The sequence below is a fragment of the Vulpes vulpes genome, chromosome X, assembly GCF_048418805.1.
Source record: "Vulpes vulpes isolate BD-2025 chromosome X, VulVul3, whole genome shotgun sequence".
Taxonomy (NCBI): Eukaryota; Metazoa; Chordata; class Mammalia; order Carnivora; family Canidae; genus Vulpes; species Vulpes vulpes.
In genome coordinates, this window is record NC_132796.1 from 83,892,360 (window position 1) to 83,900,305 (window position 7,946).

At 39.5% G+C, this 7,946-nt stretch overlaps 1 pseudogene; it reads right to left on the reverse strand.

Annotated features, from left to right (window-relative positions):
• Positions 1 to 234: 234 nt before the first annotated feature.
• LOC112908436 (myosin regulatory light polypeptide 9 pseudogene) lies at positions 235 to 1,153 on the reverse strand (annotated as a pseudogene).
• Positions 1,154 to 7,946: the final 6,793 nt, after the last annotated feature.

Below are 7,946 nucleotides of genomic sequence, written 5' to 3' on the forward strand. Positions count from 1 at the left end.
ATTTATTCATGAGAGACACAAAGAGAGAGGGGACACAAGAGAGACACAGGCAGAGGGAGAAGGAGGCTCCATGCAAGGAGCCCGATGCAGGACTCGAGCCTGGGCATCCAGGATCACACCCTGAGCCAAAGGCAGGCACCCAACCGCTGAACCACCCAGGCGTCCCTCATCTACCTTTCTTCAGAAGATGCAACTAACAAAAGCTCATTTTAGTAAATAAGAAGTTTAAACAAGTAAGTTTTTATCATAAAGTTTAATTATGGTTCAGAAAAAGTTGAGTGAATAACTTTCTCTGAAAAACTATACTGACTCTGTGTAGACTGCGGTTATTTTGGAGAGGGGGGCTGGTAAGTTAAATTGCCCTATTTTCTATTCTGAAAAATCATAAAAAATCCCATTTCTAGTCTGATTATAGAGATGCATGTGCCCCAAATGGCTGAGAATAAATACAACAAGAAAGGCAAAAGCTGAAAAGCTAAGGGCATGCAACAGACTCTAAGAGAAAGTCTCAGAAATACCCAAAGTGGCAACAAGGAACGTTTGGCTGGAATTTGAAGGTCTTTTCAGTCATCTTTGTCTTTTGCTCTGTGTTTAAGGATGCGTATGAACTCAATGTAATTGAAACTCCCCTCTTGTCAATAGGTGCTTCCCTGTACAGCTCATCCACCTCCTCATCTGTAAACCGGTCTCCCATGGTTGTCAGCAGCTCTCTCAGGTAATCTTCCTGGATGGTGCCAGTTGCTTCTTCATCAAAGCAAGCAAAAGCATTTCTGATGACAACTTCCAGATCTGTGCCGTTTAACTTTTCACCAAACATCGTGAGAAACATGGTAAAATTTATGGGCCCAGGAGCCTCATTCATCTTGGCATCCAGATACTCATCGGTTGGATTTTTCCCTAGGGAGGCAAGCATATCATGCAAATCTTCCTTGTCAATGAAACCATCTCTGTTCTGATCAATCATGTTGAAGGCCTCTTTGAACTCCTGAATCTGTGACTGGTCAAACATGGCAAATACATTGGATGTTGTGCACTGGGGGTGCTTCTTGGTGGTCTTGGTCTTTGCCCTTTTGCTTGACATGGTGGCAGTTAAATCCCTGCACAGCCGCCAGAATCGGAGCACTTCGGTGACCCCCTCGCTGCCCTGGCTGCGGCCACCAAGTCCCCTCTCTAGGAAGTACTTGTTATTTTTAATCAACTCACATCCATTTCCATGTAGTGAAAACCAATAAGGAGCTCATTTTAAAAAAGAAAAGAATGGGCAGCCTTTTTTTCTAAGATAGCCCAGAGAAGAAAAATTACAAGACAGCAAATGGCTTTATTATAGAGGAAGTTAGAGGTGCCTGAACAAGAAGGAGTGGTGTTAAAATATCAAGCAAGCCACTCTTCCTCTTTCTTTGAAGATAAATACATATACACTATATGTACATAGATGGAGTTGTATAAGGACAAATAGGCCCAAGGAATTCATGTAGATACATGAGAATATTGACATTTGTAGAATTCACCCAGTCACACAGCTATGTATTAGAGCTGGAATAGGAGAAAATTCAAATCTCTCAACTATCATTCCAATGCTCCTTCATCTTTAACGTACTACCACTGTGAGGGACACTTTCCATTTCTTTGGGTCAATGAGGATAATTATCAGCAGTATTTGTGTGGTGTGGGGAGGGGATATTTGCATAGGTACCTAATATCATGAAGAAGAAGAATCTTAACTTTTCTTCCTACCACAGTAGGTGGAAACACTGTGTGAATGCCAGCCCTTCAAGTCTACAAATGCATGATTTTATCATCTCTCTCTCTTTCTCTCTCTCTCACACACACATACATGCACATGCATACACAATATGAACATATGTATGAACATATATTTACACACAGACATTGCTAGTCTATGTGGATTTCTGTGAACATTAGAAAAATCTACCTTCTATTAATGGTTAAATTAGAAAAAAAAGGTGGCCCCTTGGGTACATGGTGTGATGATCAGCTGTAACCTCTGGGCAAGAAAAAAGGCACTCCTTGCTCCTGGCATATCCACCACTGCAGCAAAGTACATGCAGAGCACATTCTGGATTTCAGCTTCCTCTGTTCCCTGCGTACACACAAGTGCAATGAATATACAAACACACATACATATGCACACACACATACACACACATAGGAGCACATGCTTTGGTTTAGCTAATTCATATTTGTATTATGTCAACTTGACTTGCCAAATATTAGAGTAAATGTTGGGCTATTGTTGTTTTCATATTGGAATCCCTGTTTCCATCAGTGAGTTTTCACAATACCCAGAGAGCAGGAAGCAGTTAAGTGATCTTATAGATGTTGACATTATTTTTCAAGGGAGCAAGGGGCAATAAGACCTCAAAAGACAGACAGGCAAATAAGAATAATGGAACCATTTGGTGTGAGCTAGGAACATTGGCATTCCTCTAGACTGAAGGGAGAGAAAGTGGTAGCTGGCACTACATCTTTCTTTTTGAATCTAAGATGGAATTGGGAATGTGGAGAAATTGAGGGCTTTTCGAAACAGCAAAGAATCAGTATTTTAAACCTCAGAGTTGTAATCATTAATGTGAAATGATGGAAGAGGTGACTGGATTATGATTTTTTCTCTGCTTTAGAGGTTGTTATTCTGGACATGAGGGATATTTCTGCCTTCTACATCTCCACTCTACTGTGACCATTCTCTGAAGTTCAATGACTAAGTAAAAACTGAATGTCACCTTGATATTTCATTTTTCAAGCAGCAATACATTTGATGGGAAAGAAAGGAGAAGTAGCAGAGTAAGCAAAGGACACGGACCAATATCACTTCCCACAACACCTTGATGGCTACTTAGCTTAGTGGACTAGAACACTAAAATAGCAAGGTCAATTTATAAACATACTGAATGCTCTGTGTAAAGCATGTACTAAAGGTTTGGGAAATATAAAGATGATTCAAATATAGACTTATCAGAAGAAAAACCTGGAAATGCCAAAACAGAACAATGTGAAGGGGGGTCTTAAATACAAACCTGAAAAGACTGTCCTTGATTCGAAGGTCTATGTTTTACAGCTTTGAATGAGCGTCAAAATTCCTTAGGGAGCCTGGTAAATACACAATATCTGTGGCCTTGGAAACTATATTTTTTCCATTTTTCCAGATTATTTTGACTTAAGCCAGATTTGAAAAACACTATTGCAGGCAGAGGGGAGCCATTGAATGTTTGAAATCAGCAGAATGGAGGAATAATGTTTGCTTAAAAGATTCTACTCTGGTAACTATATGTATGTAACATGGAATAACATGCATGTGTAACATAGAGAGGGACTAGAAGTGAGCCTAGCTCTTCTGTGGAATCCTTTATTTTCTTTTAATCTCTGTTTATAAAATGTCACCCTCCCCTCTAGCACTAACTTGAGAATCAGTGTTTCGATGACCAGGGACATTGGATGGAAAGGTTATGGCTTTTCAGCTCAAAGTCATTCTCATTCCTGGAAAACAATTTCCACATCAGTTTGGAAAAGCAAATTTAATGTACAAAAAAAAAACACCATGATATTTTTTCACATTAAGGTCCAATATTTCCTGCCGTGAGGGGTACAAAGAAGAAGAAGGAAAAGGAAAAGGAGCTGAGTCAGACCTTTGTTCTGGAAAAGATTGCTAAATTGTAGTCTCCATGCTTAAGGACCTACAACTGTCTTTCAAATTATTTGCTAAACTCCCTCCATTTGTAGAATGACATACCGAAACTTACTTATGTAGAAGTAGAGAAAGACTCAAGTTGCAGCCTGCCTATTGAGAGTGAAATATGAAGAAAGATTGAACAACACATCAAACAATATCTAACCAAAAGCAAAGTAAAATAATTCACAGGGAGTGTACAGTCAACTGGGTAGGAATGAAGGTCCTCTGGAGTCAGATTGTCTGCATTGATAGTACAGTTTTTCTACCTACTACTTCTTGACAATTGGACAAGTCAGGTAACCTCTCTGTGCCTCAGTGTCCTCATCTATAAAATCTTGGCTCTACTTCTTACTATTGTGTGGCTTTGTTTTCATATCTGTGAAGCAGAAATAATAATATTACCTAGTTGATAGATTATAATAAAATGAAATCATCTGCTACATAACAATTTGATAATACTAGCATTTATTGAAAGTTGATCATTATTAGTAGTAACTAATGGTATAGAGACTTGAGATCGTTAATCAAAGTCAGGAGATGATCACAATGTAGAGCCATTTTCTCTTCTAGTAATCCATAAGAAATGAAAAATGTAAGTAACTAGATGCCTTTAGAAAGGATTTCAAAACATTCATGGAGCAGAGTAATTCTGTTGGGCAGTGGTTCTCAAAGTGTGTTCCATGGAACAACCACATCAACATCATCTGAGAACTTGATCAAAATGCAAATTTTAGGGCCCCATCTCAGACCTAGTAAATCAGAAATTCCCAGAGTGGAACCCACTGATCTGTGTTGTAAAAAGTTATTTAATCTGTGTTCAGTGTCTTCTTTATTTTCTTATTTAATTGATATATAATTGACATACAATATTATTTTACTTTCCAACGTCTGACATAATGAAATGATATTTGTATATACTGCAAAATGATCACCACAATAAGTCTAGGTCATATCCATCATCACACATAGGTTAAAAAATTAGTTTCTTATAATGAGGAGTTTTAGGCTCTACTTTCTTAACAACTTTTAAATATACAATAGAGTATTATACTGTACTCACCATGCTATCCAGTATATCCTTGGGACTTATTTTATAATTAGAAGGTTGTATCTTTTGATCACATTTACCAATTTTGCCCACCCTACCCTCACACTTGGCAATCACAAATCTGATCTCTGTATCTGTGAGTTAAGTTTGATTATTTTAAGTTTTTAAGTTTTTGTTTTTGTTTTGTTTTGTTTTGAGATTCTTCCTATAAGTGACACTTAATGGTATTCTTCTTTCTCTGATTTACTTCACTTGGCATAAACCCCTCAAAGTCCATCCATGTTGTCACAAATGGCAGAATATCCTCTTATTTTATGGCTGAATAACATCCCATTGTATGCATATAAAACCGGTTTTCTTTATCCATTAATCCATTGATGGCCGCTTAGGTTGCTTTTATGTCTTTGTTATTGCAAATAATGCTACATTGTACCTGGGGGTGCAGATATCTTTCAAGTTAGTGTTTTTGTTTCTTTTAGATATGTAGCCAGAAGTGGAAATGCCAGATAATATGATAGTTCATAGGCTCTTAGCAAATACTGCCATTGTTACTGTGTGCAACACAAAAGTACAGAAAATACTTGGAGAATACGCATGATTTGAGGTCAAGTGGTATTACCAGGAAACACTTCCTAGAAGAGTTAATTTTTTTAAGATGTTATTTATTTATTCATGAGAGACAGAGAGAGGCCGAGACATAGGCAGAGAGAGAAGCAGGCTCCCTGCTGGGAGCCTGATGCAGGACTCAATCCCCAGACCCCGGTATCACAACGTGAGCCAAAGGCAGACGCTCAACCACTGAGCCACCCAGGCACCCCTAGAAGAGTTATATTTTAAAATGGCATTTGAGAAAGACTGGGGAAGAAAGAGCATCTTCCAAGGCCCATAGAAACATTGTAGTATATTGAAAGTAGCATACTACACTGTGGTATATTGAAGGCATTGGAAGATATGAGCTCCAATGTCAGTATTGCCACTTACTAGTCCAATGGGTAGCAGGAGTTGAGAGAGGACCTCAGAGAACCCTGATCAGCCCCACCACGGCCCCAGGAGGACCCACAGCTGCCGTAGCCAGCTCCAGTCACCATCACTGCAAACACGAGCAGCAAGGCCTAGAACCAGCAACCACCCTCTGACCCCACCCTCAGCTCTGTTGATACAAAGCCCAGCACCAAGGACAGCAGCCCAGGAAGTGGGGTCCCTGGTGGCCTCACATCAGCGGTGAATGCTGGTAGGGACAAGGTCCACAAAGGTTTTGGGAACAGTAAAATGATTCAATGTAAGAATGGTTTCATCAACAGGAATGACATCAAGGAAGATGTATTTGTACACCAGACTGCCACAAAGAAGAATAACCCCAAGAAGTACTTTCACAGGGTAGGAGATGGACAGATTGGATCTTGATGTTGTTGAAGGAAAAAAGGGTGTGGAGGCAGCAAATGTTACAGACCCTGGTGGAGTTCCAGTGCAAGGCAGTAAATATGCAGCAGACCATAACCATTATAGACGCTATCCACGGCACAGGGGTCCTCCATGCAGTTACCAGTTTCCCACTCATTTTCACTCCTTTCCCCTTTAATCCCTTTCACTATTTTTTATATTCCCTGAATGAATGAAACCATGTAATATTTGTCCTTCTCCGATTGACTTACTTCACTCAGCATAATACCCTCCAGTTCCATCCACATTGAAGCAAATGGTGGGTATTTGTCGTTTCTAATGGCTGAGTAATATACCATTGTATATCTAGACCACATCTTCTTTATCCATTCATCTTTTGATGGACACCGAGGCCCCTTCCACAGTTGGGCTACTGTGGACATTGCTGCTATAAACATCGGGGTGCAGGTGTCCTGCCATCTGTATCTTTGGGGTAAATCCCCAACAGTGCAATTGCTGGGTCTTAGGGCAGATCTATTTTTAACTCTTAGACGAACCTCCACACAGTTTTCCAGAGTAGCCGCACCAGTTCACCTTCCCACCAACAGTGCCAAAGGGTTCCCATTTCTCTACATCCTCTCCAACATTTCTTGTTTCCTGTCTTGTTAATTTCCACCATTCTGACTGGTGTGAGGTGGTATTTCATTGTGGTTTTGATTTGTATTTCCCTGATGGCTAAAGATGTGGAGCATTTTCTCATGGGCTTGTTGGCCATGTTTATGTCTTCCTTTGTGAGATTTTGTTCATGTCTTTTGCCCATTTAATGATTGGATTGTTTGTTTCTTTGCTGTTGAGTTTAATAAGTTCTTTATAGACTTGGATATTAGCGTTTTATCTGATAGGTCATTTGCAAATATCTTCTCCCATTCTGTAGGTTGTCTTTCAGTTTTGTTGACTGTATCCTTTGCTGTGCAAAAGCTTCTTATCTTGATGAAGTCCCAATAGTTCATTTTTGCTTTTGTTTCTTTTGCCTTTGTGGATGTATCTTGCAAGAAGTTACGGTGGCCAAGTTCAAAAAGGGTGTTGCCTGTGTTCTCCTCTTGGATTTTGATGGAATCTTGTCTCACATTTAGATCTCTCATCCATTTTGAACTTTTCTTTGTGTATGGTGTAAGAGAATGGTCTAGTTTCATTCTTCTGCACATGGTTGTCCAATTTTCCCAGCACCATTTATTGAAGAGACTGTCCTTTTTTCAGTGGATAGTCTTTCCTGCTTTGTCGAATACTATTTGACCATAGAGTTGAGCAGCCATTTCTGGATTCTCTATTCTGTTCCACTGATCTAGGTGTCTGTTTTTGTGCCAGTACCACACTGTCTTGATGATCAAAGCTTTGTAGTACAACCTGAAGTCTGGCATTGTGATGCTCCCGGGTCTGGTTTTCTTTTCAAACTTCCCCTGGCTAATCGGGGTCTTTTCTGATTCCACACAAATCTTAAGATGATTTGTTCCAACTCTATGAAGAAAGTCCATGGTATTTTGATAGGGTTTGCATTAAACGTGTAAATTGCCCTGGGTAGCATACATATTTTTGCAATATTAACTCTTCCAATCCATGAGCATTGGATATTTTCCATCTCTTTGTGTACTCCTGAATTTCTTTCAGAAGTGTTCTGTAGTTTTTAGGGTATAGATCCTTTACCTCTTTGGTTAGGTTTATTCCCAGGTGTCTTATGCTTTTGGGTGCAATTGTAAATGGGATTGACTCCTTCATTTCTCTTTCTTCAGTCTCATTGTTAGTGTATAGAAATGCCACTGATTTCTGGGCATT